This window comes from Octopus sinensis, linkage group LG27 (genome assembly GCF_006345805.1).
Source record: "Octopus sinensis linkage group LG27, ASM634580v1, whole genome shotgun sequence".
Taxonomy (NCBI): domain Eukaryota; kingdom Metazoa; phylum Mollusca; class Cephalopoda; order Octopoda; family Octopodidae; genus Octopus; species Octopus sinensis.
The window spans coordinates 16,915,554-16,924,762 of NC_043023.1; the positions used below are offsets into that span (position 1 = coordinate 16,915,554).

General features: G+C 39.4%; 1 protein-coding gene across 1 annotated transcript in view; it reads left to right on the top strand.

The window, feature by feature from the left end:
* Positions 1-7,195: 7,195 nt before the first annotated feature.
* Positions 7,196-9,209, top strand: part of LOC115225414 — a 26,158-nt gene continuing 24,144 nt past the window's right edge. Inside the window, exon 1 of the mRNA XM_029796374.2 lies at positions 7,196-7,333. The gene's annotated coding sequence lies outside the window, so the exon portion shown is untranslated. The remainder of the gene's footprint in view (positions 7,334-9,209) is intronic.

A 9,209-nucleotide genomic window follows, 5' to 3' on the forward strand; every position in this document is an offset into this window, starting at 1 on the left:
CTACAGGGTCATAGGTGCTTTCAGCCAGGTTGGTATCAAAAGGGTTAAGAATTGTTTCTCTATTATATATTTTTAAGCCTTTTGTTACCATATTTCTGTTGAGATGCTCTCTGTTTCTTTCAGTTAATTTTAAATATAACAAAGAGTTTAGTAAAATAACTTCATTATCATTAAGCTAGTGTTAGGAACATAAATTGTGACTAAGGTTTGGTGGAAAATCTTAATTCAAAACTTATGAAAACAAGACATTTATACTCAGAGCCAGAGCCAGTTTCAGCCGGGTTGGTAATGAAAGGGTTAAAAACAAAAAGTACATGTTTTATTCTTCATTTTTTGCAGATAAAGAAACAACAAAAGGTTTTGATACTGATTCAGCAGGAACCAACAAACTCATACCTGTCACAGGTAGCCTTTTTTGTTGGAGTTTATAATTGGTGTCTGCAATTACAGGTTTCATACGAAATACCAGAAACCATCGAATGTATGAGAATTTCTTTTTTTTGATTTCTCCATCGTTTCATTTTTCTTTTTAGTTATATTCTAACTAGCAGCATAGCCCGGCGTTGCCCGGGTAAGTAAGAAACTTTGTCGATAAGCAATGCCCTTTTCCTTTTTACTCCTTTTTGTACTCATTGAACCGTTATTTTGTAAAATGAAGCCTAAAAGGCATTAAGGCATTCAAGGCACCGTTCCCTTGCATGCATGAAGATGTAGGGAAAATCTATGAGAACTTTAAAAAAATATCGCAGAAAAATCGGTTTGCTATGTGTGCCACATATGATGTAATTAACCGATTTTTTCCAGTAATAACGTATCCCCTGGAATCAAAAGGGCCATAGAGCTCCTTGGGGCAGACATGATGCTCCCTGTGAATTTCAAAAAAAATTCCTGCCAATTTGTTAAAGATATTGTCGAAAATATGTCATCATGAATTTGAACGCGATTTCCGAAAATGGCAGGTTTTTATCGATTTTTTCTGATGGTAAGGTATTGCATGGAAAACTAACGTCAGAATTAAGTTCCTTAGGGTAACATTAAGCTTCACCATGAGTTTGGTGAAAATCGATTGTAAGTTGCGAAAACTACAACGGAAAATGTGTTGCAAATAAAAAGCTTAGATTCTCGACCCCATGTCGAATTTATTAATTTTTTCATAACTGGGGGAACTTTACAAAATTTTGGCTGCGTTAATTTTGAATTATGAGATTGGGCTATGTGTGTGTCAAGTTTCATTAGAATCGGTTGCAAGCCGTGGTCAGGGTGAGGGTACAACCTGACAGACACACAGACAGACAAAACTGCCTTTTATGTATATAGAGATATTTCTCAGCCCTGTAACAGACTTTCACTGATTGTGTTAGCATAGTTTTTGCATAACAGCGTTAGGTTTACGATGAACCGGTGATTACCGTGCGTTGACAGGAGGCAAACACAAGGCAAACACCTCGAAACTGCAGTCCATTGTAGTTTTCGCAACTTACAATCGAATTTCACCAAACTCATGGTGAAGCTTAATGTTACCCTAAGGAACTTAATTCTGATGTTAGTTTTCCATGCAATACCTTACCATCAGAAAAAATCGATAAAATCATGCCATTTTGGGAAATCGCGTTCAAATTCAAGATGACATATTTTCGACAATATCTTTAACAAATTGGCAGGAATTTTTTTTTGAAGTTCACAGCGAGCATCATGTCTGCTCCAAGGAGCTATATGGCCCTTTTGATTCCAAGAGGATACGTTACTACTGGAAAAAATCGGTTAATTACATCATATGTGGCACACATAGCAAACCGATTTTTCTGCGATATTTTTTGAAAGTTCTCATAGGTTAACGAGAGAGGGATGACCTCCCTTTGCAAATACCATAAGGGCACAGAAAGTGTGCCTAAAGCCAGCTGGAGACGATGATCTTCTGGGGCTAAAAGCTACAGTAACACCCACCCTTAGTCGACTTTGCCTTTCATCCTTTCGGGGTCGATAAATTAAGTACCAGTTACGCACTGGGGTCGATGTAATCGACTTAATCCCTTTGTCTGTCCTTGTTTGTCCCCTCTGTATTTGGCCCCTTGTGGGTAGTAAAGAAATACATATGGTTGACTTGCATCTCTGCGAGCTTGTGTGGTGCAGGAGATAAGAAAATTGCAATTTATTAGACAAAATCCCCTAAAAAGCATCACAGATTTTCGTTTTTGAATTTTCAATTTCCGTTTACCTTTCATTAACTACAGTTTCTTTTTCGTGATTTAACGTATTCGCTTCAAAATATGCACTCTTTTACTCTCTCTTTTACTTGTTTCAGTCATTTGATTCCCAGACCGGGCGTTATGTGTGTTTATTGAGCGAAAACACCTAAAGCTCCACGAGGCTCCGGCAGGCGACCCCTGTTGTACTCTTCGCCCCAATTTTCTCCCTGTTTCTTGAGTAATGCTGTGACGGACTGGCGTCCCGTCCAGCTGGGGGGGGGGGGGCTGCACATACGTCATAGAAACCGGGAGCCGGGCCCATGAGCCTGGCTAGGCTTTGAAAAGGGCGAAAAAAAAACCACTTATTAGAACGTCCGTAGTTGAATGTTTTGTTGTAATTTTGTCACGCAAAAATGATAACTTCCAACTCCTTATTTTCTGATTGGCTAAAAACTGTAAAATCTTAAACCTACTCTCGTTTTACTCTTTTACTCTTTTACTTGTTTCAGTCATTTGACTGCGGCCATGCTGGAGCACCGCCTTTAGTCGAGCAACTCGACCCCGGGACTTATTCTTTGTAAGCCCAGTACTTATTCTATCGGTCCCTTTTGCCGAACCGCTAAGTGACGGGGACGTAAATACACCAGCATCGGTTGTCAAGCAATGCTAGGGGGACAAACACAAACACACAACCACACATACATACATACATATATATATATATATATATATAATATATAATATATATATATATATATATATACATATATACGAAAGGCTTCATTCAGTTTCCGTCTACCAAATCCACTCACAAGGCTCTGGTTGGCCCGGGGCTATAGCAGAGGACACTTGCCCAAGATGCCACGCAGTGGGACTGAACCCGGAACCATGTAGTTGGTTAGCAAGCTACTTACCACACAGCCTCTCCTGCGCCTCTGTAATTTTTTTTTATAAATTTTTCTGAAACGTCAGATTCAGTATGAAAAATTACATCAATATAACAAATTTGAAAATTTTCACTTAATTTTAAAATTTCAAAAATTAAAGGCAAACAGAGAAGATAAGCATTTTTTATTGAAATTTTCTACAAATAGGCGCAAGAGTGGCTGTGTGGTAAGTAGCTTGCTAACCAACCACATGGTTCCGGGTTCAGTCCCACTGCGTGGCATCTTGGGCAAGTGTCTTCTGCTATAGCCCCGGGCCGACCAATGCCTTGTGAGTGGATTTGGTAGACGGAAACTGAAAGAAGCCCGTCGTATATATGTATATATATATAGGTATGTGTGTGTGTTTGTGTGTCTGTGTTGTGTGTCTGTGTTTGTCCCCCTAGCATTGCTTGACAACCGATGCTGGTGTGTTTACGTCCCCGTCACTTAGCGGTTCGCAAAAGAGACCGATAGAATAAGTACTGGGCTTACAAAGAATAAGTCCCGGGGTCGATTTGCTCGACTAAAGGCGGTGCTCCAGCATGGCCGCAGTCAAATGACTGAAACAAGTAAAAGAGTAAAAGAGAGTAAATATACTTCAGGTGACGTAGACTCCGCTTACCGTAAATCCTCGAGTATAGTCCACCCTCGAGTATAATACGCAGGGGATTTTTAGGGGGCTGTACCTCTGGAAAACCTAAACCTTGTGTATAATACGCAGGGGATTTTTAGGGGGCTGCACCTCTGAAAAACCTAAACCTTGTGTATAATACGTAGGGGATTTTTAGGGGGCTGCACCTCTGAAAAACCTAAACCTTGTGTATAATACGCAGGGGATTTTTAGGGGGCTGTACCTCTGAAAAACATAAATCTTGTGTATAATACGCACCCCTTCTCTAACTTGAGTCAATAAGGTCTATATAACGTCCTTGGTTTGTAAAAATGTATACAGTAACGTCCTTTATTATTATTGTATATATAACATAATGCAAACGTTTAGCTTTTTTGTGCATTTTGTTTGCAGAAAATAAAGAAATAACAGTAATAACGTTTAATAATGTTGCTTATTGCAAATAATGAATGATTCTTTTATGACTTCATTGCTTTCAGGCTTAGCTTAAGGTATTTTCACTCCCGACATCACAAAATGCGTCTGAATAAACATTGCCGGACAGCAAATAGGGTCTCGGACATTGCTTAGGAAATAATTTTCATTTTTAACCTCGTATATAGTACGCACTAGGGATTTTGACCATTAAATTTTGGGAAAAAAATGCGGATTATACTCGAGGATTTACGGTATATCTGTAGAAATTTTCATTTAAAAATTTCCAATTTTCTAAAAGTTATGAAGAAATAAAATCGGTCGGGTACATTTGTGCGGTCGTAGTTGTTTGTTCCTTCTCGAGCCATGCCTGGCTCATAAGGGCCGGTTTCCCGGTTTTTTGGCGTATAGGTTCCCCACCTGGACGGGACGCCGGTTCGTCGCAGGTGAGCTGCAAGATGCATGTGGAAAGAGTGAGAGAAAGTATGGCAAAAGAGTCAGCAGAAGTTCGCCATTACCTTCTGCCGGAGCCGCATGAAGCTTAGGTGTTTCGCTCATAAACACACACATCGCCCGGTCTGAGATTCGATCCCGCGATTCCTCGACCGCGAGTCCACTACTCTAACCACTAGGCCATGTGCCTCCACTGTGTAGTAGTTACACCCCAGTAAAGCAACTGTCCCCCTTCCTTCCTCCTATCATTTACCATCCCGCTACCACCATTCACTAATACACTTATTCTTATTTAAATATCCCGCCTTTGCATGTCAGATTCGGTTACAGTAGAAAACGTTACACTCCAGGCATTCATTAATTTAATAAGTTGAAAAACTAGAATATCCAAGCTAAAGAAAGTAAAAGGCAAGTAAAAAAATTACGTTTATCACATATCACATTTATACTTCTCTGCGCATGGACACATTGAAACTCCGACGTCTGGCAGCTGACTTGGCAGACACCCATAAAATTATCAACCATCTTACAAACAATAACTCTGAGCACCTTTTCAAACTCCACCCGTCTAACACCCGTAGACATGTTTACAAAGTCAGAAAACAGCACAGCTCCCATGACTTTCGGAAACATTTTTTCACGCTGAGAGTTGCTGAAGCATGGAACAAACTGCCGGCATAAGTTGTTAGTTGTCGAGGCACTGCATCCTTCAAAACTTCCATGCTTCCTGAGATTCGCCAACACTACACCTGATCTTTCTCCCCTCCATACACACACAAGCACGTATCTGACTCATACACTGTTCGCTTTCCAGACATTTGTACATTACTGCATATGCTTTATACGCACTTTTGACAAGTTGTGGTGCACCTGAGCACTGTATACAACAATTTCATTATTATTATTATTATTTAAAATCTCCACCCGTCTAACACCCGTGGACATGTTTACAAAGTCAGAAAACAGCACAGCTCCCATGACTTTCGGAAACATTTTTTCACGCTGAGAGTTGCTGAAGCATGGAACAAACTGCCGGCATAAGTTGTTAGTTGTCGGAGCACTGCATCCTTCAAAACTTCCATGCTTCCTGAGATTCGCCAACACTACACCTGATCTTTCTCCCCTCCATACACACGCAAGCATGTATCTGACTCATATACTGTTCACCTCCCAGACATTTGTACATTACTGCATATGCTTTATACGCACTTTTGACAAGTTGTGGTGCACCTGAGCACTGTATACAATAATTTCATTATTATTTTTTTTATATAAGGCCATGCTGGCATACTTTCACATTCGTGCCCTCCTTCGACTTTGTAGCCTCATAACTTCCAGGATAGTGGATATTTTTTAATGAAATTTTCAGTAAATATGTTGCAGATTGTGTAGATCCTGATTATTTTCTTTTCGGTTTGAACGGCAGTTTTTTCTAGCGGTGTCATATGAAATTGTCACCCATAATTATGACCCTAGTATCGATCTATTGCATTTCAATCTGTTTTAGGGTTAGGGTTAGGGGTGGGGGGAAGGGTATCATTTTTTTCTTCAGAAATGTAAATAAACCCAATCTGTTTCTTAAACGAGGGACTTATTCATACGGCGCAGAATGTTTTTTTTTTTACCTCAATGGACGTCATTGATTGGTTGAAACTGCAGAAATTGAAGAAAAACAACAACAAATATCTTACAAACTATAGCATTTTCTCAATAAAGCCAAGAGAAAAAGATGTTTTATAAACACATTCTACCAGTATACGAAGTTTAAAAGTGTTTAGTTACGTGGAAATTATTGTAAAAAACTGCCGGTCAAACCGAAATTTCTCAGAAATTTCTGTGTAAATTTCTCATGAAACAGCAGGAGATATAATATCAAGCTCTTACCAGAAAACTCGATATGCTGTAAATAATAGCTACACATTCTAAATCTCAATTTTCCATATCTGTTTCAAGGCGTAACTTCTGTATCCGGATAACCGGATACATTTCAAGGAAGTTTTTTTTTTTATATATATATGGGGGGGTTAGGGTTAGGGTTAGGGTTAGGATTAGGGTTAGGGTTTGTTTTAGGGTTAGGGTTAGGGGAAGGAGAAAAGGGTTTCTGTTATCTTCAGAAATGTAAACAAAGCCACTTCCGGTACGTGCGGTACCTATACCGAAAGATCGCCCTTGTTTCAGTCATTTGACTGTGGTCATGCTGGAGCGCCGCCTTTAGTCGAGCAAATCGACCCCAGGACTTATTCTTTGTAGGCCTAGTACGTATTCTAATCTGTCTCTTTTGCTGAACCGCTAAGTTGCGGGGACATAAACACACCAGCATCGGTTCTCAAGCGATGTTGGGGGGGGGGACAAACACAGACACACAAACATATATATATATATATATATAACTGAAAGAAGCCCGTCGTATATATGTATATGTATATGTGCTACTTACCACACAGCCACTCCTACGCCTATATATAGATTTAAAAATTCCCCAAATGAAAAAAGTTTCCAATTTGGTTATATTTAGTTATATTTTCCAATTTAGTTACATATATGTATCCGGTTATATTTTCCTTAGAAAGCTTTTCTCTTTTCCTGGAAAATATCTTGCTCGTGTAAACTAAGTCAACACTAGATTGTGATATTTCATTCCAGGTATAGACTACCATCGTATTACATGGTTTTTGGACCAATAAGTTGAGATACTAGAACAGCCGAGCTGAAGAAACTAAAAGGTAAGACAATTACATTTATCACAAGTATATATGGCCGTGTGGTTGCTTACCAACCACATGGTCCCGGGTTCAGTCCCACTGCGTGGCACCTTGGGCAAGTGTCTTCTATTATAGCCCCGGGTCGACCGAAGCCTTGTGAGTGGATTTGGAAGACGGAAACTGAAGGAAGCCCATCATATATATATGTATATATGTATATATATATATATATATATATATATATATATATCCTTAAAATCCTTAAAATCCTTAAAAATGTTTTAGCCCGAAGGCCGCGGCCATGCTGGGGCACCACCACTGAATGAGCTATATATATATATATAAACAATTGCAGCATGGAAAGTGTTTGTAAGCCATTTAAGAAACACACAAAAGACGTTCGATTCACTTCAACATTTAAGTTTAATTTGTCAAAATATTTTCGTCGCTAAAATCCGCGACCTGTTCACTGACAAAAATCCGTGCTGCATCTGAGAAAGTAACAGTTAGTTCGTCATATATATGTACGTCAGGGGCGTGCACTCTCAGGTATGCAAGGTATGCGTTGCATGCCCTGTGATTTTTTTATCCATATGATCGGAAAATTAGATAAAATAGTTACTTTGTTTCAAAGAAAATCCGTCCAGTTGTATTTTTCTCCCCTTCTCTCTCAGTGACTCTACTTCTGCTTTTAGAAGTCATGCATTGACAAGACCAGCATGTCAGACACTCCCTCTCTGTCTCAGTTTGTCCTTCCTTCCTCTCTCTCTCACTCTTAGTGACTAGTTTAAAAGACATGCTAAATGGGATAGGGCATTTGAAATATTTTTACCCCCTTCCTCTTTCTCTTAGTGGCTATGCTGTGGGAAGACCCGCATGACCTCCCTCTCTGTCTCTTAGTTTGTCCCTCCTTCCTCTCTCTCTCTTAGTGAATTGATAAAACAGATGCTAGGAGGAAAGGTCGTTCATAATATTTTGTACCTCCTTCCCCTTTCTCTCAGTGGCATATCATGCTATGAGCTGACCGCATGATACCCACTTTCTGTATCTTTTTGTTTTGTTGAAATTGACTTACAATTTACGCCGGCGCTTCCACGTGTGTTCGTATATAAGAACAGCCTTTTACGAAATGAGTGAAATGTGTTATAAACGATATTTTGAGAAATAGTTTTTCGAAAGGAGAATTCGATGGAAAATAATTAATTATATCAGTGGGAGACCAACACCGAAAAGGGCTAATGCATTAGATAACATTGTTAAAAAAAAGATTTCCGAAGGCAACAGCCTCACGGCTTATTATTACCACAAAGGAAAATTATCATTTCATAATCAGCCTTTTTGAGCACATCATTGAAACTCCTGAAGCATGGGATGATACCACCATAAATTCAGCAATTGGATTCTTACACACTTTAAAAGCTCCTGATTTCTTATTTTTGTTAGAAGTATTCAGTGAGATTTTTTCTTTTTTCATATTTAACATCCTCCAGAGTAAAAGTCATGACATAGTGTATTGTAAAGATCAAATAGATAAAACTAGAACTGTACTCGAAAACAAACTTGATCATTTTTCAATCTCTTTTACTTGTTTCAGTCATTTGACTGCGGCCATGCTCGAGCACCGCCTTTAATCGAGCAACTCGACCCCGGTACTTATTCTATCGGTCTATTTTGCCGAACCGCTAAGTAACGGGGACATAAACACACCAGCATCGGTTGCCAAGCAATGCTAGGGGGATAAACACAGACGCACAAACACACACACGCATATATATACATATATACCACGGGCTTCTTTCAGTTTCCGTCTACCAAATCCACTCACAAGGCTTTGGTCGGCCCGAGACTATAGTAGAAGACACTTTCCAAGGTGCCACGCAGTGGAACTGAACCCGGG